A 25680-nucleotide genomic window follows, 5' to 3' on the forward strand; every position below is an offset into this window, starting at 1 on the left:
TGTCTGCGGGCCGCCGTAGGTGCGTCGATGTCTCTCGCTCCCCGGTGCTGCAGTGGAGGAGCACCCCGATGCGTCTTCTTCACAGACAGGGAAGATGTAGCCCACCGGCAGGGTGGTGGTGCGTGACCCGCCTGTCACTTGGGCCTTGCGTCGTAGGCCTCTGCAGTTGTAGCTGGCCTCGACGACTTCGGGTCGGGCCACCCCTTACGCGAGGCCGCTGCAGCAACGTGGCGTACGGCCGGCAGGCCGCGCCCTCCTCTGCCTGCCGTCCCCAGGGCAATCCGCAATCCTCTGCCACCGGAGTGTGAGCGTGTAGGTTTAGGAGCTCCTCGAAGCCGCGAGGTGTCGGTCAGGCTCCCGTGAAAGCTAGTTGCAGCTGTGCTGGGCGGCGAGAAGGAGCCACGATCTAAGCGTCCTTCATCGCCACCATCTTGGCCTTGCCCCACTAATTCAACTTATAACTCTCAATAAAATAATGACAGACTCTGGGTAAGGTTCAATAATTTTATCTAATAATTCAGTCAAAAGGATTCACAGTGCAAACTCCATCAACTTTCATGGGAGCTAAAATTCATTTATCAAAGACATTCAATTCTTAGACTCATTCAACAATTCAATGCATTAGGAGTGGATAGATGAAGAGACAAAAGACATAATAAATCATACATTTGCAAAAGATATGCAAATTTAAGACAGGAATATATTTACCAAATGGTGAAACGGGAAACCCAGCCCTCTGGCCTAAGGACTGGTGGAGGTCACCTGATTAAGAATCAGGAGACAAAGACTATAGGACATGATCGGGACAGGGAAACACTTACTACAATTCTCTAGAACCCCGAAGCACCAGAACGTATCCCTCTCTTACACTCGCTCCCTCCTCGATATTCTTCCACAATCTTCAATCTAATCGGATTATCTTTCAGGAATGAATCTTCCAATCTGTTCTCTTGTTTCCAGCCGCAGCTCTTGCCTCTCTTTTTCTCTCTCTCAGCATTGATTGATCGCCCTAACTAATCTTCGGTCACTCTAGTTATACTCTTTAATTCTGCATGTCCCACCCTCAAACGTTGCATATATCAGTGGATCATGGACTGTGATTGGGCAGGGGCAGGGGAGTTGCCATCCCCTCATGCTGTCATATTCAATTTCTTAATGAACCCTTTCGTTTAACAAACTCTTCCCATTTAACCTATTTATTTCTCTATTCCGTATCCTTTCACACACATTTAAAGAAACACATTAAGTACAAACGTATATGCAATTCCACAGTTGAAAAGAGTTCTCAAGGCTTCTGTCCTTGGCTCTTGGCAGCCTGCCAACAATCTGGTCAGCGGGTCACACCATAACTCTAGTGCGCAGACTCAGCTTGTTTACGTTTTTCGCCGCCATCTTTTTCATTGGCTTAGCACATTAGGCCCAAACATACACTATTAATAAAGGAAACATAAACAGTTGTTAATTTCTCAAATATCTGATCGTCACTGTTCACTACCCACTTCTACTCTATCCCATGTTCATGTTAAATTATCTTTCTTTAAGCAAAGCATTAGCAGCAACAACTTCTTTTGCCAGGCATGCTGTGTCTCAAGACCAAGGTTAGTAATCCTTGCTCATGCGTGACAGTTTTCCCTCTCAAACGAGTTAGTTACATGGTTATTTACGTAGGTTCTAGTTTGCACATTCGCAGAAGCATTTATCGGTTTCAAGTGGGATTTGGTCGTGTCGCAAATTATTCTTTGTTATTTAAGCATGCACATAGCTCTCTTTCCCATATGTAAGTGTTGTGCGCATTCTAATTTTATTTTTAATTATTTCTATTTCTAGTGTTAAGTACTTTTTAATGAGGAATTGATCCAAGTAAGTTTCGTTTTCTTGAATCCTTGCTCAATCAGCACCACCAACAAAATGAAGGAAGAGTGGGGGAGCTTCTGGAGCGCAGCAGCTCCCTCCTTCAGAATATTTATATAGTACTGACCCTATGTTTGCAGGGTCAAGAAATTCAGAACCCTGCCAGGATTTTCCAACATTTTCAAAGCATTCCCTTAGCTGGGGCTTATTCTCCACCTCTGGGAGTACAGTGGCCTCTAGGGCCTGGTTCGTGGTTGTTTTTATTAGGGTCTAAAGGTGTGTAATGAAAGATATTTGTGGTACAGTACCCTCTACGGCCCTATGTCCATGGTCACATGTTGTGTGAACAAAATGTGATGCCCTCAGGGGTTGTTTTTATGATTGCATTGTCATTATTGGCAAGTCTATGAAAACCACACTGACAAGTGATCATTTTTAAATGCTTTGTTCAAATAATAATGTTGACAGTGATTACTGATCAATGTACTTGTGCTGTATTTACCCTAATTGGTGCATTCACACATGGCTATTATGAATTGATGTATTTTACTCCTAAAATGATGATGTTTTTGACGTGATTCATTGAGCTTCAAACTTTGATTGAGTCAATAGACTTACCTGATATTTTTATATGACCCTTTTGGGGGGTCAGAGGTGATTACACAATGTCATCAAAGGTATTTCCACCAGCCTTTGCATATTTGTAAATTACTGCATAGTATTGAGTAGTGTGTGAGTAATAAATGTACTTTTCCTTTTTCAAAAAACAAATTACAGACTGGACAATTATTTATTGTGTTTTACATGAGTGCCAGCGACTGGTAATTACTAGCCCACACCACCTTCCTTGCGTAGCCCTTGGACTGCTCTGCACTGCTCCGCTACCCTGAGAGAGTCAAGCTCTACAATGGCCTGTTTGTATTCCAGTGGAGGGCAAATGTGGGCCCATTACTTGTGTAGGCCACACAACTAATGGCCTGTCTCCTTAATGTGCTGAAGTCCTCCATCCGGACCCATCAGCTGACCTTAGCAGTTGGTTGTGTAAAAGCCTGAGCGGATTACAAATATAGGTGCATCATGGCCATCCTGGATTATTTAGATCGGGAAGGCCCAGAGGTTGTCCGGAACTGTTGGTAAAACTTAGGCCACCATATCCCATAGGGCAAGGGAGTAACTGCAGAGGAGACAAAAGGCATTTACCAATTGCAGAGCTAGACAGGTTGAGAAAAAGATTTGCTTGCCAAATGTCTTTACTCTCTTAGACAAATGATCAGGCGGTGTGGTGGGAATGGTTAAGGGATTAACCTTGCTGGTGTACTGTACACTTGCACCACTAAGCTTTCTGGCATGGGATGTTGTGTAAGAAAGTCAGTACTGCCTGGACCTGATCTAGGGCGTCTAGCGTCCAGCCGATTAAATGGTGGTCACGAACACACTTTTGCCCGAGTGTCCGAAAGGGTGTCTCTGAGTGCCTCATTACATGGTTATAGAGGTTTTGTAGCCACTTGAACAGACTGGAGTACCCATGACAGAACATTAGTTTTTATCTCCATAGTATGTGGTTATAGGTCTGGTTTATGTTCTGCCCTCCGCATAAGAACAGCGATAGAGGAACTTTACTCTGTGACAGGGCGAGGAGGAGAAACAAAGCCTGTATCTGGAGAAGTATGCAGGCCACTGACATCCTGTAATTCTCCGTTCTAGTTCTCCTCATCACATTGGGGGACAAAATCAGTCCTTCTTCATCATTGCCATTGTACGAGTCAGGACTGAAAGGATTGTGTAAAGTCTGAACTCTACCACGTGTTGTGGGTAAGGTATCAGAAGGTGTGATAGCCAGCTGTACTTTGGTGGGAGTAGGGTGTGGCCTTGATCAAGGTGTATTCTGCTCAGAGTCGGAAAGCACAATGGGCTGCTGATGCTCTTCTAGCATTGACGGTATCTGCACCGGCATCGATGTGAAGGGACATGGTGCAAAAGTCAGCATCTGAGCCGGTGCGAAACCTGAAGCAAGTTCAAGTGGCACAGATAGTGCTGCGGGTAGACCTGCCCACAAGTCAGACTGGAGGGCCCTGTGAAACCTGGTGACCCAAAGGCACACCAGTGTGTGCCTGTAAAGCACAGAAAAGAAGTAGCATGGGCTCCCCGAATGCCTTGAATCGCTGCAATGTCACTGATGGACTCAAGAATTCGGGGTGCAGAAGGACAGGATTTAGAATCGGCTTAGGTGAATATCAGAAGGGAGATCGGTGGCACATTGGTGTGTTTGCATCCTTTCTGAAGTTACAAAGTGATGAGAAGTAGCTGGTTTTTGCTTGTACTTCTCCTACTTCTTCTTGGACTTACCCAAAAGCTTCAACCGGGATGATGATCTGCCGCGGGTATGACTTTGGGAGTGGGAATGGGACCTTCCTTTCAACTTTGATCAGTCACAGCATGGTGTCTTCAAATGTTTGGTGACATACAGCTATATCTTATGGTACTGTATGGCATTCAGATTCTTCTGGGGGCAGTCATCACAGGCCCTGGCACCATAAATATTCATTGTGAGGGTCTGTCACAGAAATCTCTTATCGACAATAACCACACCACTTAAACCCTGTTGTCTTAGGAGGTGACATTTTCCCTTGCACACTGGTAAAATAGTCAAAAAAAATGGTCTTCAAATGAGTAAGGAGTACCTCTGCCTACACCTGAAGGAACATAATGAACATATCTAACTTCAACGTGCATGGGTGGCGCTTATTTACGGCTGCATTAATCACTGTTTAAATGACCTTAGCAAGGAGTCACACAATGTCACCTGCTAGCACACCAGAGTATGGATCTAAAGTTTCTAATCCAATCTGATGCTTCAGGACTATTCACTAGGTGAGGAATATGCGTTTAGAAGTATCCTTCAGAAAATGCATTTCTAAGGGTGGGCACCACACGGAAAGGCTGCTCTCCTATGAGCGCCAGTGATTCTTCTGATTTTCTCTCTAATCAACCCTGCTGCCGGACTGCTAAAGCCCACCTAGAAAACCTGTTGTGATACTAACTCTATTGTTGAGTACCTTAGAGTTGGTTGGCTGCTAAGTTTGAGGTGGTGAATGGTAATCCTCTCTGATTAAGAGGTGTAGAAAGATGCTTGATGTGGAGTGGACGAAGCTCTGGGATCTGCTATGAGAGAGAAATGTAGTGGAACTTGAAAAAAGATGTCTGATGTATTTTTTTGTTTTTCTTTACCTCAATGGGCTCTTCTCTGCATCCTGTTGTTCAGCAGTGGCAAAACTAAAGCTGCTGTTGGTTGGGACATCCAACCTGTATGACACTCAAGTGGTGGTGAAGACTGTGAAAGTCCCCCGGAGTGGAATGGCATCTCAGTGACCCTGATTGTGAAAATTGGTGTTGAATCATGACAAAACTGATGTGTTGGATTTCAGTGAGTTATGGCAGATAAGCCTGCACAAAAAGATGCATTAGTTCTTTAAGCCTCAACCCAAACTGGAGAATAGTACTACAGAGTAAGAATTTGGAGATAAAACAACAGAAAAACAATAGTGGCACTGGTAGTGATAGACCAGAAACTAGATAAAGTGAAAAATTAACAAGTGCATTTGAAGCTCTCTTGGGGGAAATGGAGAAGGGGGCGGCGATTGAGTAAAGATCAGTATCGAAGGTGAAGTTGGTCTGCCAAATGCTTTGAGTCATATTTCGAATATAATTAGTAGATCTATATAGCGCGGTTTATCATCCATGAGGGTATCCAGGCGCTGTCCATGGGCACATGGAGATTAGGGGTTTGCCCAGAATCACAGGATGTTGACCCGACACCAGTACTCGAACCCAGATCCCCAGCTCAATAGTCTGCAGCTCCGGCCACTGCATCATAAATGTGGTGGGAAAAATGGCAACTTTTCGCCATGGCATATGTGAGGTGATGCTGTTGGTAGATGCCAAAATTGAGGCATTGAAAAAACAAAAAGAGGTCAGCGTAAATAAGAGTTCTGGTGTTCCCTCATCTTCCCCTTGATGACACACAGGAATTCACCATTGACACTTTGTTATGTTTTTCTGCCCTTCCGATCCGATACCATCTGCGGCGTACCCCAAGGCTCATCCCTCAGCCCGACCTTGTTCAATGTCTACATGGCGCCCCTCGCACAAGTGGCCTGACAGCACAACCTGAACATCATCTCCTACGCCGACGACACCCAGCTCATCCTCTCCCTCACCAAGGACCCGCACACCGCCAAAACCAACCTCCGCGAGGGAATGAAGGCCGTCGCTGAGTGGATGAGAAGCAGCCGTCTGAAGCTGAACTCAGACAAGACGGAGGTCCTAATCCTATGTCCCGCCTCCTCCGCTTGGGACGACTCCTGGTGGCCTACCACATTGGGAGCAGCGCCGAATCCTACGGACCATGCACGCAACCTGGGATTCATCCTCAACTCCTCCCTCTCCATGTCGAAGCAGGTCAATGCCATCTCTTCCTCCTTCTTTAACACCCTCCGCATGCTTCGCAGGATCTACAAGTGGATCCCGACCGAAACAAGAAGAACAGTGACCCAGGCACTCGTCAGCAGCAGACTTGACTACGGCAACGCACTCTACGCAGGCTTCCTGGCCAAACACCTGCAACGCATCCAGAACGCCTCAGCCCGGCTAATCCTCAACGTACCTCGACGCAGACACATCACCCGTCTCCTGAGAGACCTGCACTGGCTCCCCGTCAACAAAAGGATCACCTTCAAGCTCCTCACCCACGCACACAGAGCACTCCACAACACCGGACCAACCTACCTAAACAACAGACTCAACTTCTACACCTCCGCCCGCCAGCTCCGCTCCGCCAGCCTTGCCCTCGCCACCGTCCCTGGCATCTAGCGAACAACCTACGGCGGCAGATCCTTCTCCTTCCTCGCTGCCAAGACCTGGAACATCCTCCCCACCCATCTGCGGCAGACCCAAGACCTGCTCAACTTCAGGAAGCTGCTCAAGACCTGGCTCTTCGAGCAGTAGCGGCACCCCTCCCCTCAGCGCCTTGAGACCCTCACGGGTAAGTAGAGCGCTGTACAAGTTCCCTGTTTGATTGTCTTACCTGGATCGCGTACTGTGCTGTTGGGAGACATCGCAGCTGGCCCATGCCCTCAATGGTATTTGCGGCTGACATAGAGCAAGTCAAGTGTCACTCATTGTATTAATCTTCTTCTACTTAGCTTCCTGCACCCCTTGCCCGCATGTGCTGGCCTTTCCCACAGGAAGCCTTGAAGAAACGAAGGTTTACATCTGCATCCCTACCAACACCCACCTTGCCACCTCCTTACCTACTGTGCCCACCCAGCACCACATCTGAGGATCCCCTGTGACCCTTTTGCTTCCCTCCGTTGGTTACCTTGCAAAGCCTCAGTCCATTCTCTATGTCCTTGACACATGCTGAGTGCAGTGATATCCTTAACCACTTTTGCACCCAGCGCACACCCAAGAGGCTCATTTGCGGGGGCTCATGGAGCTGCTTGGAGAACCACCTTAATCTGCCTAATTGTGCGGCCCTGATTCTCATATGAAAGGCTGCTTTGATGAGAGAGGGATAATGAGGGCAGATAGAACCAGAAGACAGTATTATGTGAACAGTGTGTGAGATAAAAGAAGCCGGAGCGGTCATAAAGTGAGGGATATGGCACTGCCAGTTCAGGCATGATTACAAAGATGTGCCCAAGGTCACAGGCTGGTTGGCCTATTAAAGAGGTAACATGTTGAGCAGATCTTAATAGGGATTTTCTAAAGTTTAGGTAGTATTTATGTAGCAGGTTCCATATGATAGGCCTGAGGCACTTTTGAATTGTTGAGTACGTAGGGGCCCCTTTATCAATGATATAGCACTTATCCCCACAACGAGGTTTCTGGGCGCGCTTTGGATGCTTGGTTGATAGGGTGTTGGTTATGGTACTTTGGATGGGCCATTAGGAACAATTAATGCGTTTTACCGAACTTCAGATGGTTTCAAATCTTTACTGTTTAATAGTAGCAGCTAAGATCCACGCTGGCACCTCTCAGCTGGTAGGTCGGGTGAGCACTTTGTTTTTAGCAGAACCCGTTAGTAAATTTCAAAGTGGGAGGAAGTTCTGCATTTTTCTGGTGATGAAATTATGTAACCTGTGGACATTTTACGAAAAGGCTATTTCAGGTACAGCAAACGTAGGGGCACATGCTTGCCTTTGTTACCTCTTCTTGTGTTTGTCATCTGGGACACGTTATGGAGTTGTTCGTATTGCAAGGTTTTCCATTTGTCTGGCCTTGACGGGTTTTCACTGGTTAACTACAGAAGTTAGGGTTTTCCCTTGTATAATAATCAAAAAGTCACAGAGAATCTCAAAAATACTAGTTACTACCTTTATTTACTTGTGAGAAAGTGTCACTAGTTTGGCAGAAGAATGTCACTAATACGCAAACTCAAATCATCAAAATGTCACAAATAAGCAGTCTGAAAACTTGGCAGCTATGCTGGTCAGGGTGATACATGAATTAAACACACTCACTGCAGTGGTTGTTTTTTTATTGTCTTTCCATTCACATGCTGCTCACTACACACTAATAAGTGTCACTAGTACCTTCACCAATCCTTATTTAATTTCCTTTTAGCCCATCATGATAATGAGCCTAAGTAAGCTGGGCACTTGGTTACTGCCCTAACATTTCTGGTGCTTTGCAGCAGTTTTACGATATTCTTGGAGTTTCTCGTTGCTCAAATGGATGTAATTTCTGATATGTATGTGTTTCCCTCATCTTCATTGCTTGATTTTGCTTGTGAGAAAGTTTCAGTTATAGTTGTTGAGTGTCACTCATAATCACACTGAAATTATGAAAATGTCACACCTAAGCAATCTGAAACCTTGGCAGCTATGCAAATGGAGATTACTAGCCCACACCCCCTCCTTTGAGTATACCTCGGACTGCTTTACTTCGCTACCCTCAGAGAGTCAATTGCTACAATGGAGTGTTTTGGTTCCTAGTGAAGGGGTGAATGTGAACCTATTACTTGTGGAAGCTACACAACTAATGGCCATTTGCTTACACAGACTGCATTCTGAATGAAGAGCAGGACAGAGGACTGGGCATTTCAAAAGGAATAAGAACATAAACTTCAAAGATTCAGACACTAAATTACATTTTGTGTTCGGAAATGTACCATTATAAGGCGAGCTCGATGTCCCCAAAAAGGACAACTGCCAAGCAGCTGTAGGTCGAGGAGGAGAAGCTCTGAAAGACTTCTGCTTGTGACAAGGGCTTGGGGCTAAGGTCTGTCAACCCCCCAGTTGCACGAGGGGATATCACCCAGGGAAATCCAAGACCACCTACCCTGGAGCCTGCAGCACCAGTGCCTGTCTGTTTGCCAAAAACAGTGTGCCCTGGGAGGAAGAGGAGAGCGCTTGGAGGGAGAGAAGTTCAGTGAGAGACCCTGGCAAGTGGACTCATGTAGCGAGGAGGAGAAAGTGGCTGATGTACCGATTGGGTTGCCACCCTGTGCAAACTTAAGTTGGTGTCCTTGGATGCCAAAGAAATCGCTGTAAAGTTAGCCATTGCTGCACCGATTGGGCCATTGCCCATGTGTGTATTAAAGGAGGTGACCCCATATGCCAGAGGGGGCCACGTTAAGAATGCATTACTTCTGAGGCGATTGGGCAGTAGCCCGTGTGTGGAGTAGAATCAGTGACCCAGTAAGTCAGAGAGGGCTGCAGTGAAGAGCGAATTACTGTTGTGTCGATCGGGCCATAGCCTGTGTGTGGAGTAAGTCTATAACCCCGTATGCCGAAGGGGGAGGGCACCCTGAAGGGAATGGTTGTCACCTGTTCTTGCTGATGCGGAGTGGAAAGGCCACTGTGGTGATCTGCAAGCACCTGAGCCCCTTCTGAAGCATCATAATCCAAATGTTCATTCCGCTACCTGTGAGAGAGATTAGAGGAATTTATGGCATTATCAGAGAGAGCACGGTGGAGGGCCAGCTCCTGTCCCTGCAAATCTGAGAGTGCTACTCACTGCTGACAGTCGCTGCAGACTGCCACAGCGTCTGAGCATGGAACACTCCTGGAGACTTCGGTAGAGCAACTGCGGCAAGAGTTGGTGAGACTGATCACAGGGTCGAAGGGCCCAGGAAACTTGTTCTACCTCTGGCGTCGTGGACAAAGGGAAGTCTTTTGACATAGAAAGAGTTGAAGTGTGACTCCTAAGACTCAGACCTCTAGTGGGGCCTAATTTGAATGTTGCTTATCATGAATGGGGAATAACCATTACCAATAGAGAGAGGGAAGTGGCACTCAGGGACAGATTATCTAACACTAGGGTACTGACCTCAGGAGGACTGTGTGTATTATTTGTGTATGTCGTATTTTACTTTGTGTTTATGTGTAAATACTCCTTGTTTCATTAAAACAAGTATTTGACTGGACAATCCTTTATTGCTGCTATTGAACGTATTTTGTGCTGTGCGCCTGCATTCACCCCCTGCATCTACCTCCCCTGAGAAGCCTTGGACTGCCTAACTCAAAACTACTGAGAGTCAAGTGCTGAAGTGGTACTTATCCTAGTTGCTCAGGACCCGTAGTAGGCCAGGCCACGGGGCAAAAGGAGTAAAAGGCATCAACCTCCATGTTTGGGCCCAATAGCTTGTAGCTTGACCCGTGACCCTCTTAATGGGGATTTGGCAGAAGGTAATAGGCAACTTGGCATTATAAGCAGTTACAATGAAAACCTTTATGGAGGCCACACATAATCCTAACGGTGCATTCTGATAAAGAAAATATGGGATTAAAGGTTAGTGGATGGTAACATGGAGGGCTTTCCTCCTTCCACAACCTTGGGAAGGAAAGGCCTCCGTGCCCATGGTTTGGCCCGTAGATCCTGCTTTCCCCATGACCATCTGAAAGGGGTTATGACACTCTAACTTAATGCAACAAACAGGTGTGTATTATGAGATACTGTTGGAAATTGCCATCCTAGATAAGGATCCTATTATAGAAGCTAGAGCTTCAATTTACTATTAAGTTTATTATGAAATATTAGTTCCATATAAACTGAAAAATCATGCAGCACAGGATTTCAGGTGCCACCAAACACCATTGAAAACAGCTGAAACAAAAAAGGTGTGCATCTTATCGCACGAATGATAAAACTGTTTATCATAAATCTCTTTGTGAATACAAAGAAGCTTATCTGCATCACTACAATGTCATACCATTGCAACTGTAGTAACAAAGCATCTAACAAACCCAAAGCAGTTTTTATTATTTTTAAATCTCACCTCACCTGACATCTGTAAATGTTTTTGTATTTCCTCCAGCTAGAGTTTAAATCTTGCTGTAATTTCTCTGTGGAAAATTTTGTAAATGTGGCACAATTGCCTTCAATTACCATTACCCTTTTTACAGGCCACTGTATTTTCACCAAAAGAGATCCTTTATGATCGCAGGCAAGTAATCAAATGCAAATACATATTTTTGTCAATAATGAGAGTTTGTGAGTAGTTTTAAAGGGTTTTATTTTCTAATTAAACTTTAAGATTCTCTGATTCTTCATTCATTGGTCATATATCAATCAGGTTACAAACTTGATAATAGAAAAATAAAGTTAGTGCAAAGCATATTATAATGTATACGGAAAGAATCACTATTCTAAGAAATTGGGTGCAAAATGATGTCAGTCAGAATTCGTGAAAAGTTCAAAAATAAGGCAAGAGTCAGATTAGTGTGGAGCTAAATCAATAATTAATAATTTCAGAACTCCCATGAAGAGAAATAAAGCATAGAGCAAATAAGCCTTGGCTGAGCCAGTAAGTCAAAGCATAAAGCTTGGGATTTTTCATAAAATACAAAATGGAACAAGCCTGCATCTAATCTGCCCTCGTCTGAATCTGTTCTACTCTCCATCAAAGCCTGCCCTATACTCCTCTGCATCTGTTCTCTGCGAATCACCTCTGCTCCTTTCAGTTCTGCATCTAAGTCTGAAACTCCTGAACTAGGAACACGTTTATAAATCCGAAAAAATGTTGCATGTTCTTCGTTGCCACCAATGAAATCCAGCATTCTTCAAAAGCACATCTCTACCTCCTACTGCTGCCGCTGTTCTCACTGCACATTTCTCATATGAAATGACTTCATCTACTAACCTTCTGTTAAATAGACCCCTTTGAAAACGAACTTCTAGTGCCAGGACGCCAGAGGAATACGGCGGACTTTCCCTTTCTTTGCTGACCCCTTGTGGATTTCTTCACGACTCGCCGGACCCGCTTCGCGGGTCCCGCAGCGCGTCGCCTGCCAGGAGGCAGATCCAGTGACCACAGGAGGAGCGCGGGGACAGGCGAGTAACCAGCGGGGCTGCGAGCATAGGCAGGGGACTCCAGCGTCCAGGAGCCCCTGCGCGCCCAATCACCATCACCTGGGCTGCTCTCCCCGCTGGCCACGCCCCCCCGCCAACAGTGGTTAAAATCCTGATCTCACCTTGTGCCTGTGGGACCCCTTTGAAAACGAACTTCTAGTGCCAGGACGCCAGAGGAATACGGCGGACTTTCCCTTTCTTTGCTGACCCCTTGTGGATTTCTTCACGACTCGCCGGACCCGCTTCGCGGGTCCCGCAGCGCGTCGCCTGCCAGGAGGCAGATCCAGTGACCACAGGAGGAGCGCGGGGACAGGCGAGTAACCAGCGGGGCTGCGAGCATAGGCAGGGGACTCCAGCGTCCAGGAGCCCCTGCGCGCCCAATCACCATCACCTGGGCTGCTCTCCCCGCTGGCCACGCCCCCCCGCCAACAGTGGTTAAAATCCTGATCTCACCTTGTGCCTGTGGGACCCCTTTGAAAACGAACTTCTAGTGCCAGGACGCCAGAGGAATACGGCGGACTTTCCCTTTCTTTGCTGACCCCTTGTGGATTTCTTCACGACTCGCCGGACCCGCTTCGCGGGTCCCGCAGCGCGTCGCCTGCCAGGAGGCAGATCCAGTGACCACAGGAGGAGCGCGGGGACAGGCGAGTAACCAGCGGGGCTGCGAGCATAGGCAGGGGACTCCAGCGTCCAGGAGCCCCTGCGCGCCCAATCACCATCACCTGGGCTGCTCTCCCCGCTGGCCACGCCCCCCCGCCAACAGTGGTTAAAATCCTGATCTCACCTTGTGCCTGTGGGACCCCTTTGAAAACGAACTTCTAGTGCCAGGACGCCAGAGGAATACGGCGGACTTTCCCTTTCTTTGCTGACCCCTTGTGGATTTCTTCACGACTCGCCGGACCCGCTTCGCGGGTCCCGCAGCGCGTCGCCTGCCAGGAGGCAGATCCAGTGACCACAGGAGGAGCGCGGGGACAGGCGAGTAACCAGCGGGGCTGCGAGCATAGGCAGGGGACTCCAGCGTCCAGGAGCCCCTGCGCGCCCAATCACCATCACCTGGGCTGCTCTCCCCGCTGGCCACGCCCCCCCGCCAACAGTGGTTAAAATCCTGATCTCACCTTGTGCCTGTGGGACCCCTTTGAAAACGAACTTCTAGTGCCAGGACGCCAGAGGAATACGGCGGACTTTCCCTTTCTTTGCTGACCCCTTGTGGATTTCTTCACGACTCGCCGGACCCGCTTCGCGGGTCCCGCAGCGCGTCGCCTGCCAGGAGGCAGATCCAGTGACCACAGGAGGAGCGCGGGGACAGGCGAGTAACCAGCGGGGCTGCGAGCATAGGCAGGGGACTCCAGCGTCCAGGAGCCCCTGCGCGCCCAATCACCATCACCTGGGCTGCTCTCCCCGCTGGCCACGCCCCCCCGCCAACAGTGGTTAAAATCCTGATCTCACCTTGTGCCTGTGGGACCCCTTTGAAAACGAACTTCTAGTGCCAGGACGCCAGAGGAATACGGCGGACTTTCCCTTTCTTTGCTGACCCCTTGTGGATTTCTTCACGACTCGCCGGACCCGCTTCGCGGGTCCCGCAGCGCGTCGCCTGCCAGGAGGCAGATCCAGTGACCACAGGAGGAGCGCGGGGACAGGCGAGTAACCAGCGGGGCTGCGAGCATAGGCAGGGGACTCCAGCGTCCAGGAGCCCCTGCGCGCCCAATCACCATCACCTGGGCTGCTCTCCCCGCTGGCCACGCCCCCCCGCCTATCACGCAGTAGCCAAGTTTTAAGGAGACTAGTAGCCCCGCTTCGCGTGAGCGAGCGGGAGCGACCGGGAGAAGCCCGGGACAAGGGCGGGACCGTCTGTGGCCGTCCGGGGCCGAAGGAGGCCGGGCTGGGCCACCACCCCTGGTCATTGTGACACTCCATCTACCATAGTAAGTGACATAGTTTCCCTTGTATTGTTTCGTTACTATTATGGCAACTGCTGTAAATACAAGTCCTGTAACCAGCCACTTGATGTCTCTTCCCACGGAGTCTGGCCCCTTGGCCATTGGTCCTCTAGACAAATTCTTTTTTAATCGCTCACTGGCATTAGACAAAGAACTAACTTTGGCAGAGAAGTGTGCCGAGCGTAGGCTTTCCATTGAAATACTCAAGAACTCTACGGACAAGTTCCCAAATATAGTCTATCCCACTCTGGTAACCCCTTTATCATCAGTGAGCATTCCGGTTACAAACAGAGACTCTGAAGCCCCGGGAGATAAAACTACTAAGACTGTCGTAGCAGATTTAAATAATATCAGTGGTAGTATATCTCACCCACTATTGCATACTGATGTGGGTCCTCATGTTGTATCGGCTAATTCCAAAACTGGGGCCAAAAGGAAATGTCCAGCTTCTGTTAAAAAGTGTATGAAAATGGTCCGACCACCACCAAAAATCAGGAAGTTACATAAACTTGTCAACATTGGGAATCCAGTTAAAGAACCAGTACAAAGAACAGGATGTGTAACATCAACTATTCCTATTTCTCAGGATATCCAAGACAAAGTGGACAAATCTTGTTCTGTTCCAAAAGCATCAAGTAATGTTAACGATGTACTATTCGCAAATGTGCTTCCAGAATTGGAAAAAATGTTTAGACTGGTACTTATTCCCATTGAGGATAGAATTGCAAAACTCACAGATAGGTTAAACCACTTTGAGCAAGCAACTTTAGATAATTTCTATTCTACTAAATCCCTGATTAAAACGAGTAGGTTGGAAATAAGCTCAAATCCTCAGGTTGTAAACAACCCCCACACACAGGACAAGGGTAGAAATCCTAGAAATGGCTCACCTTTACCTTCTAAACAAAATAAACCCCCAGCTAAAGTCACCGCAAAACCCTTAGTTAGGGTTGAGAAAGTGAATACGGGCTCTGAATCATCGCAGTCGAATTCAACACATCCCGTACAGTCCTCATTACCCCAGCCACAAAACCAACCGGCTGTTGTAAACGTTGTGGTTACTTCGTGCCAACAAGTGGGTAAAGTACCAACACCTGTAAACACAACTACCAATACACGTATACCTCCTAACACCACGGGGGTAGGAAATAGGGTCAGTGTTAACCAGTCGGCTGTTAAAGCCACAACTGCGCCCCTAGCAAATAATAAACAGGTGCAGAAACCAGCCCCCCAACCTCCTCCCCAAGTTCCCAAACCTATCCCAACGCCCTTGCAAAAGCCACCTCATAGAAAACCCCCGATCAATCTTACCCCAGACTCCTTCCCCTATGTGGCAGTTCTCATCAATGTACCATCTTTACCCCCAGGGCAGAGAGAAAATTTCCAGATGCTTAAAAATAAGACCATGCACTGGTTAAAGGAAAATCGTCCTCTGCCGGGTGACATTGATGGGTTAATAATAGGGGCAAGGAGAATAGACTGGATGGGTTATACACCAAAAACCCTGGGGGGGGACTGTATAGTGGTTAATTTTCAAGATCCTAGGGTGGTGGGGTGGATAACAAGGCAAGGATGGGGAACAAATAAGGGCGGTATTGGTATTGTGGACCTCACCTTTTTTTACCCCAGATCAACTAGTGTAACTACAAGTCTACTCAACGAGCCCATAGTCCCCCCAATGGCGCTATGGCCAGTGATTTCTTTACCTCCTCCCCATGTTAGCTTTAATTATACCCCACATACACACAATAATCCCCATGTAGGATGGCAGGACTCAGGGTGGGGGTATTGACATACTGGTATTGACAACGTGGGTGGAATTACAAAAGAAGTAGAGGCGCCAGGTGATGTCTGTGGTAATATTATTGCTACAGACATTAAGGAGAATAGCACTGAGGCCGGGTGTGTGACCGACGAAGGTGGTTCTAGACTAGGAATATTAAATTCAAATGTCGTACAGCCTGTAATGGATGATTTACCTGTGGCCACAGTAGATGACCCAGAAAGGCTGGCCACCTTAATGGGAATATCGATGTCATCCCATGAATCTCCACTTGTCAAAGCCAGGGATGGGTCAAATGTAGATATTGGCACCTTTTTGTCTTGGAATGTCGCCGGATTGGCTAGCAAGTTGGACTCCCAACTTTGGGTGGATTTTATAAGTGGTTTTGACATCTGTTGTTTTCAAGAAACCTGGGCTTGTGATCCACTCTTTTGCTTAGGTTACTTGAATTACTATATACCTGCCACAAAAGGGGGAAGAGGGAGGCCAAAGGGTGGCCTAACTGTGTGGGTTAGACAGGGTTTGCACATTGATATAAAAATCCTAGACCTGGGAAATAGTGATTTACAAGCCCTTAGAATCTCTGTTGTAAATGGTCCACCAATAGATTTATACAATGTCTATGTGAGAGGTGGTAAAGTAACAAACTCATCTACAATCGAGTTGTTGTCCGACGCTATGGAGGTCAATTCCCAGGGTAATGTAAAGATAATTGCTGGGGACCTAAACAGGACTTTTGAACCCTTGACTTGTACAAACGTCCTCATCGAGTGTGAAGAGGACAATCTATGGGGAGTACCTTCTTTAAACTTACAACCTGTGAAGCAATGGACTAAAGAGATTCTCCTATTAAATGGAATATGTTTGGAATACGGTCTAAGAGCCCTCAATGGTAGGACACCTGGTGATAAGGAGGGCAGTTTTACCTTTGACAATGGTATTAACAGGAGCCGAATCGATTATATACTGTGTAGTCTCCAGCTGTGGAATGGGGTTGTTGACATGGCAATCAGGCCCCGGGTTGAAAGTGATCACAACCCCCTATGTGTGTCACACAAGTGGTGGAATACAGGTTCAGGAAATCCTAATGAGACACATGACGAAACTCCTCTGTTAAGCAATGATGAGCGAAGGTTAAAATGGCCCAAGGTGTTAGCAAATGAAGTCACTATGACATATATAACTAACAAGGTAGATTGTGCAATTTCTGCGATTGAAGCAGTAGCCCTAGTGGCTCCTGGGGACAACGTTATCACAGAAATCCACAATAAGTTATTCTCCGCTTTAAGACCATGTTTTTTCATAAAGCAAAGAAAAGGGAAGAAAACTAAAGAAGTGGGTAGGTGGTTCGATAACCATTGTAGAGCAGCACGTCTAGATTTGGGGCATGCGATAAGGAACAGGGATCGTGCCTCAGTGATAAAGAATAGGAAATTGTACAAAGCAGCCATTTATCGTGCAAAAAAGAAATGGGACGAAGATCACTGGGCCCAACTAAAAGAAGCCTCTGATAATAAAGATCCAATGTTATTTTGGAAAATTATCAAGTGGGGTAGTGGTGCGGGCCCAGCAAAACCCGACAATAATGTATCAGTGGAATCCTGGGTTGATTATTTTGGGCCCCAGTATGCGGAAAGTAATAAGTCTGTGACAGCTGATGAAATAACACCGGTCTACGCAATCGAAGATCTTTTTTTCCTTAGTGAAGTAGTAATTGCCATTAGTTCTGCGAAATGCGGGAGGGCGCCAGGCCCAGATGGTATCCCCCCCGATATTTTTAAATATGATGTGGCCAGATGGGCGAGATACATCCTGCTTGTAGCAAATGCTTTAGCAAAGGGGGCAGTGGTTCCAGACACCTGGAAATGTGCAACCATTATCCCCATCCACAAGAAGGGCGACCGCTCATTGCCTGCTAATTACAGGCCTATAAGCTTAATAGCCACCGTGCAGAAAATAGTCGGGAGAATGGTAACCAACCAGCTAATGGACTGGGTAGAAGATAACAGCGCCCTCTCGCCATACCAGGCGGGATTTAGGCGTGCTACCAGTACCATCGACCAGGTCTTTCGCTTCACTATATTGCGGTGGAAGACCGTTGAGCTGGGGAGGGGCAGCCTGTATGTCGCGTTTGTTGATCTGCGGGCTGCGTTCGATCTAGTCCCCAGGTACAAACTATGGTCGGTGCTCCAAAAGTTGGGGATTCCTGCAGAACTGCTAACTTTAATCATGCGACTGCACGAATCCAATTTTGCCAGAGTCCAATGGGGAGGAAGTAGCGAGACAACGGTGGACTTTCCTGTTGAAAGGGGTGTTAGGCAGGGATGTTCCATGGCCCCTCGGCTTTTCTCGTTATTCATTAACGGGATAGTCGAGAGAATGTTGAGGGCTAGTGTTGACGCCCCATCGTTAGCGGACACCAGGGTCCCGATCCTGATGTTCGCTGACGACACTCTTATTCTGTCTAAGACTCCTATGGGGCTGCAACGTGCATTAAGCATTTTTGATGCTTTTTGCTTGGAGCACGGGCTTGAGGTAAATGTAGGAAAAACTAAACTAATGGCCTTCTCTGCTGGACGCAGAAGCTTTCCTAAAATTACCCTAAATAACAGCAGGCTCGATATAGTCAATGAATTTACATATTTGGGAGTGCAGATTGCGGGGGGGACTGGCTGGACGCATCACGTGAACAAAGTAGTCCTAAAGCACCAGCAGCTATCGGGTGTCCTAAGGGGGGAACACCGTAAATCAAAAACAAAACCTATAAAACCCGCCCTGACGGTGTATGACGCGAAGGTTCTGGGTGCTACCTTATACGGCGCTGAACTATGGGCTTGGAATGGTCTGACGGCTCTTCAGACCTCCGAGAACAAGTTCATGCGTGGAATTACAGGACTTCCACAGAGCACCCCCCTAATCCCATTGTTCCTGGAGCTTGGTAGACGCACGATTATCGACAGAGCTCGATTGCGGCCAGTTCTTTACTGGAGACGCCTTTGGACGACTCCGGAAATAAGACAGTACGCTGAGAGTTTTCTGTGGATCATCAAGGAAGACGTCTTCCATAAAATAAAATGGTTAAAACATCTGAAGACCATGTTGGAAAATCTAGGGTTTTCAAATCTTTGGAACAACCCCGAGGGAGAAACCTTCCCAAGTAAAGAAGCTCTTAAAAAACAATATTGGGATTGGGTGGGCGGTAAGATGCTGAATGACAATAGGGCAGATTCTATGTCTGGCCGTTTCCTGGAGATTAAAATTTCACCTGTCTTGGAAAACTATTGGGATAATGTTACGGTACCAATGGACAGGAAACTTGTCTTCCAGCTGAGGTCAGGATCTATCCCTCTTAATAAATTGACATCTGGCTGGCACAGATCCACTAACAGTCTATGTCCTGCCTGCGAAATTGCCGAGGAGAGCCTTGGCCATTTTCTCTTTTCATGTGAAGCCTACGTGAATCCAAGGAGGAAATGGCTCTCGCCGGTATGTAAAAACTTGGGGACACGTGAAAGTTCAGTGGCCCTAAGAATTTTATGCACAACACAGCAGGATTCGATAGTTATGGGTGTCGCCAAATACATGGGTTGGGCTTGGGCGATAAGACGACGGTTCTTGGGGGGTCGTATGTAATTAGGAAATCCTTTTTAAAGTTTTTATGTATTGGCATATATTGTTTTATCAGTAATGTTGTATGAGCTGTACTGTGTTTAATGAATTTTTTTATTCTGTATTATGTATTTTGTGTAAATATTTTGATTAATGTGCTTTTATGAGAATTGTCTCGAATAAAGCTTATACAAACATAAAAAAAAATAAACATTTTATTTTAACTAAACACATAACATTAGCTCCAAAGGAACCTATTATTTAAGCAGGAATCATTAAAACATAATATGGTAATACGTTTTGAAATGTGTGTGCTTTTCTGTCATTTCTAAGGCAAATAAATAAATGGGGCTTAGCTTTGAAAAATTTATACCAGCAACTAAATACCTCAAGGGTCCGAGGTTACATGCTGTAAATTATGCCAGGTGTCTCTATGTCTCATGAGAGACACATTCATTATTTCTGGAAGGTCAAGGAGAAAATCCAGAGCATTCTAAAGACTTTTCAAGCCCCTTGCCCCTCTCCCTCTAACTTGAGTACCCCGCTGTCCTTCTTTTCTGCCTTCTTATGAGGAGAGAATAGATCTTTCTCACCACACTTTACAGTTGAATTTATTCTGAATAGGCTCAAATTGATATTCTCTTATTCCCTGTTGGAACACTATCCAAGCAAAATTTTGAAATGCTTTGCCCCTCTCAGTGCTCCTCACCTAACTACAATCTGCATTCAGTCTCTTTCCTTGGCCTTTGTCCACAAGTCACAGAAGCAAGCCTTAGCCGTTCCACTATTTAAAAACCCTTCCTGTGACCTAGAATTCTATCCATCAGCCAAGTTCTCTTTTGCCAGTTTTTACCAACATTTTTGAATGCATCAACATCTCTCAGCTCTCCGACCACCTACCAAACCACAAATGCCTAGACCACCGCCAATTTGGATTCTGCCCCCTTTTTTTAGCACAGAATAAAGATTGGTTTCTGTGTTGAATGGTAATCATATGCATTTTAATTCCGGCAGCTGAATTGCTTTAATCTTGCTACACGATTCCAATGCCTCTCCAGACCCACCCTCCTACCTTGGTTTGACTGAGTTGGGGCTGGGTGGCCAAGTCTTGGTCAGTTCTCATCCTTTATCTCTGTCTACACTCAGGCAGTCATTCTCCTTCCTTTTCAATCAGATTCCATATCTTTCAGATGTGATGTTCCTCAGGGGACACATCTCAGTTGTCCTACTTTGCTTGGTCACTATGTGGCTCGTTTAGCCTCCCTAATTCCCTAATAAGGATTAACCTTCTTATATTCTCAGGTCACTCAGCTCCTTCTGAGACTTGATGGAGACATCAAGTCACGTCAGTTACAATTCATACCTTGCTTGTTACCAACTGCTCGCTGGATGAATGCAGACTCTGCGCTTCAGGTCCTCTAAAGAAGAAGTTCTCACCTTTGGCTGTCCTTCAGCTTGGAATTCCATTTTGGTGTCTAATGAGCTGGGCCACTATCGCATTTCACTTCCTACCACCACAACCTAGGGGTGTTTTTTGATTCTAAACTTTCCTTCCAAGCTTTTCCTACCTCAAGTACTGCAATTGATTTGTCTTGTGTTACATGGCTTGTTTATAAAATGCTTTCCAATCAACCACAATGCACTCACCCATCTGATACTGAGATTGAAGAAACACTGCTTTTTCTCACCCAAAGTATTATCTTTCCTGGCTTCCTCATGAAAAACACTGTTGCTTCAAGGCACACCCTCTTGTTATGGTGCCTTTCACCAAACGTGCATCATCTTAATCTAGTACCTCTTCACTCCCAATCAGCTGACAAGCCTTCTTTGTTCAGCATCTTCTCTTATATTACCCACCTCTAGATTCAAAGGTGCTAGGTAGAGTGGCCGGATTTTGCAAAAATCACTGTAATGCCTTCTCGAAATTTAAACATGCCAGGCTGGGTGGCCGAAATTTCTCATAGGTCACTGCCAAATCCTGGAACAATCTTCCCATCTCTCCATATCTCTCCTTCCCCGCCTCACAATTAACCTAAAGAAGACTTCAAATGTAAAAAACATGCAAATTAACAACACTCAAATGTAAAACTAAAAACAGGTATTTGCTTTAAAAAATACTTTCTGTAGTGGAGGCAAAAGTGGAAAGTTAATTTCAAACAACAAATGGGAAGTATTTGTGACAGTTCTTTGAAACTGAATAAAATAAAGTTTCCTTATCAAATTACATTGTGGGAAAATAAGATTGTGACTAAGGGGTCCATTACGATGGCGGGCGGGCGGACTTTGCCCGCCTGGCACCATAACGGAATGAGGGACCCTACGCAAGGGGTGCGGCGGACCCGCACCTGCCATTAGGATGCCACCGTTGCGGTGGCATCCTCTATTCCCAGCATTGTGGTGGGCGGTGCTCACAGCACTGCCCACCACAATACTGGGAATGCACGTCGTGCATTGGCATGCACAAGGTGACTGGCACCGCGCGGTGCCTATCACTTTGTTCATGCCAATGCAGGGGGGTACCATAGGTACACCCCATGTGCAACCCCAACCCCCCTACTTCCTGGGGGCCGCTACGGGCCTCCAAAGGCAAAGACCGCATGCCTTTCCATGGCGGCCATGGCACCATGGAAAGGCATATCTCCGCCTGCATGCTAATATGGATGGCGGTGTCTTGCAGACACCGCCACCATGTTAAGCCACCATGTTAAACCCATATTCTGCCCGGTTGACTCCTCGACAGGCGTAAAAGCGGAGGACAGTCTTCCCATCCGCCGCGGACCCCCCAGCCATCCTAATATGGCGGGGGTCATTCTTGCGTGGATGGCGGGTTGATCGCCCCCGCCTGGCTGGCAGTGGCTACCGCCGGCCTGGCGGGGGCGATCCACCCGCCATCCTAATGGACCCCTAAGAGTATTTGTGCACTTTGGGACAAGTGCACTTCTCACCTCACTTAGCACCTAGAATATTATTAATATTAGAATTTCTAGGTGTCTCTCATGTTCATCGAAGAAAAGGAGTCCTGTATTGTGGTATGTGGGTAAAAAAATAAATATCGAAAAAACAAAAAAAATCTAAAAAGTTTCCTGTAAGTGTACAATCCTTGGCATGTTTTTAAGGCTAAAACCTTGGTTCTCTCTCTCCCCCTCCCGTCATTCTTTTACCCTTGCCTGTGAATTAAAGGTGCACTACCACTTCAGGCCTGATTAAGTGACACTTGCAATGCTAAACTATGACTAGTCACTACACGAAAACCGCTCCCATAAACGCAGGGAGGCGTATGACACCCACTTATTACGGTGAATGCAAGTGGGTATGGATTGCTTGCGAGGAGTAAAAGTAGAAACTCCTACTTTTGAAAAATGATGCACCACTGCATGATCGCCTGAACAATCTGTCACAGACTATTGACATGTTGATTGTAGAACAATTCAGATTCCTCCAGCACTGAATCACGGAGAGCTGATCCACGTTAAATGGAGCGAATCACTCACAGTGAAGAATGTATATAACTGTGCAAACATAGATTCTGCTCTATTTTTTCAGATTTATTTTCTTACACAGAAGGCTGTAAGGGTGCTGAACCGTAAGTACACCGTCTGGCGTTCTGTTGAGTCAGAGAAGGGTGTGCCTTAGCGTGCGCAGACCTCTTGATTCAACACATTTGGTCCTGACGAAAACCGTACAAATATATTATTAAAGATTGAAACATGTTGACCATATTTTCACAACAACACTGATACTTTCCGGTCAATTTAAGCCTCTAAAAGTATCTCACCTGATTTTAACCGTCTCATGACTCCAAAATAAACTCTGTAGGGAGTACATGAAAGACACTTTTAACTCACTCACTTACAAAACACCTTCACATTTCACAAAAACCAGCTCCACTATAGTTACAGGCGTCGAAGCACACCTGAGTGGCACTCGGTCACTCAGGTGGACCCCGATCATGAAGCATGTCACCAACCAGGTTGGTGAGTGAGGGTTTATAAAAAAAGAAAGAATTCTTTCTTTTCTGTATCTTTCTCCGTCTTCTACCCATCACTAGGATGCTGTGTCCTGGGGATACTCCCTCTTTGTTTTTTCGATATATGACCCTAAGGGACAGGGAGTACAATCCCGATAAAAAAAAAACCTTACTTTCCCATTGTTTAGAACGCAAATAATAAATAACCTCATCTAAGTAAAATGGGACAGAAATGAGTTTCCTCTAATACAAGCAATAATTTTATCAAAAGAGATTCTCGCTGATACTTCTCTTATTGTAGTTCTCTCAAAATGGCCTCAGAGGCGTCCTTAGAAGACTCCTTGAGCACATCGCTTCATTTATAACCTACTGATCCCACTGAAATGGGGCATGGATGACGTTTCTCAAATATATCAGTATTTTTTTTTTTTTATCAAACGAGATCCTCGCTGACATTTCTGTTAATGTAGCTCACTCAAAATAGCCCGCAGAGGCATCCTTAGACGTCTCCCTAGCACCTCATGTCCATTTCTGATGATTTACTCTCAGTTTTCCAAGATAATAAGGAACAGTACCAGAAATCTACAGCTTCCCTGGAACCTAAACCCTAGGCCTGTGGAATGAAATACGCAGGTTCCAGTTTAGGCTCGGGCGAAATAGAGCTAAATTAATGGAAGCGAGAGAAAACACTTTTTAAATAACAAGTCATTTCAATAGAGGTGGATAAAGACAAATACCGAAGCCGGGTGATTTTGGTCAATAATACAGAGAAAACATTAGGCACTTGCCTTCTCACCAATCCATAAGTGGTCTATCACGACTAGAAAAGACGGGACTCTAATTGAGTAATACATGTGGATGAATGTCTACGTAACATCTGGTTTCAAGACAGTGCTTGAGGGAAACATGGCAGGGGATCCAAATGGAGTTCTAGGAAAAGAAAAAACGCCCACCACTTGGAAAACACGAATGCCAGACTTCAGGGCCAAGGAATCCCCAACATGATGTTGCCAGGTGAGCTGTTTTTCCCGGCGTCTTCTTCCTAAAGGACGCTGCTGCCTATAACCCGGAAGTGAATGTTTGAATAGTCAGACTTCATGTTCTGGAACATCTCCCATAAATACTAGAGGTGGAACAGTGTGAAGTGGTAGATGAGAAGGTTTAAGTCGAGAACAGTGGAAAACTTGATGGATATACCAAAGAAGGGGCAAGTTCAGTCAAAGGGCTTCAGGATTAATTATCTTTCAACAGGAAAAGGGCCAATAAATAAAGGGTTTGAATCAAGCCATGAGAACGCAGAACATCTGGCAGCAGAGGGTCAACTGAGGGTTGCAAGAAATGGTCAGTTTTCTAAGTGGGCAGCCTTAACCAGTTTGTGCAGCAATGGCTTAAGGAACAGTCTGATCTAAGTCAGAAGGTGTTGATACCTACTGGTGTTCAGGAACTGCCACTGAATGAAGTTTAGAGGAGCGGCAACTGTGTGGTGGACAACGGCAGAGGAGCAACAGTTATGATGGTTCAGAGAGATTTAACTGTGGGAGCTGAGATCTTAACCAGAATGTAGCAAAAGGGAAACTCTTCAGGAAGGCATTCAGAGACCTTGATGCAAAGGTAGCAATCCTGTATTCTGCCTACCTGTGGGTTTGCCATAAAGAGGAAACGTATCTATTTGGGGGCCATGCAGGTATACTATGTGTCGACTGGCAGAATCACGAATCAGGCTTGGAAGAAGAGGGTGAAGCGAGGGGTAAAGGAAGATGGAAATACTCTGACATACCTAAACTGGCCCGATATCTGGTTTTGGTTGGGGTGCAGTCTTAGAGTTAGAGTTAATTTAATGTTCTTGATTAGTGTTGTCTGTCCTTAAATTAAACTATTGGTACCCCCAGGTATATCAAATGATGTTGTGCAAGTGCAGTTCTTTTGGTTGACCGTAATGAGGAAAGTGTAGAATATCTGAACCCTAGCCCAAGATGAAAAAAATACTTTGTGATGTCACAGAACTCTGTCTAAGAGCTTGCAATTAAGTGGAGGCATTATTGTATTACCACCGTGCTCACCAAGAAATGCGGTCAACCATTTTGTGCATGTATTTGTGCTTATTTATTTTTTTGTCACCAGAAACTGAGGACTCTGGAGTTTCGTAGGTTTCTGGTACTATGGAAGGTAATTGAGATGTT

At 46.1% G+C, this 25680-nt stretch overlaps 1 protein-coding gene across 1 annotated transcript in view; it reads left to right on the forward strand.

Moving 5' to 3' along the window:
• The window catches only part of LOC144771874 (cilium assembly protein DZIP1-like), a 1571028-nt gene that overhangs the window by 280308 nt on the left and 1265040 nt on the right, over positions 1-25680 (forward strand). The window lies entirely within an intron of this gene.

The sequence above is a fragment of the Lissotriton helveticus genome, chromosome 8, assembly GCF_964261635.1.
Source record: "Lissotriton helveticus chromosome 8, aLisHel1.1, whole genome shotgun sequence".
NCBI lineage: Eukaryota > Metazoa > Chordata > Amphibia > Caudata > Salamandridae > Lissotriton > Lissotriton helveticus.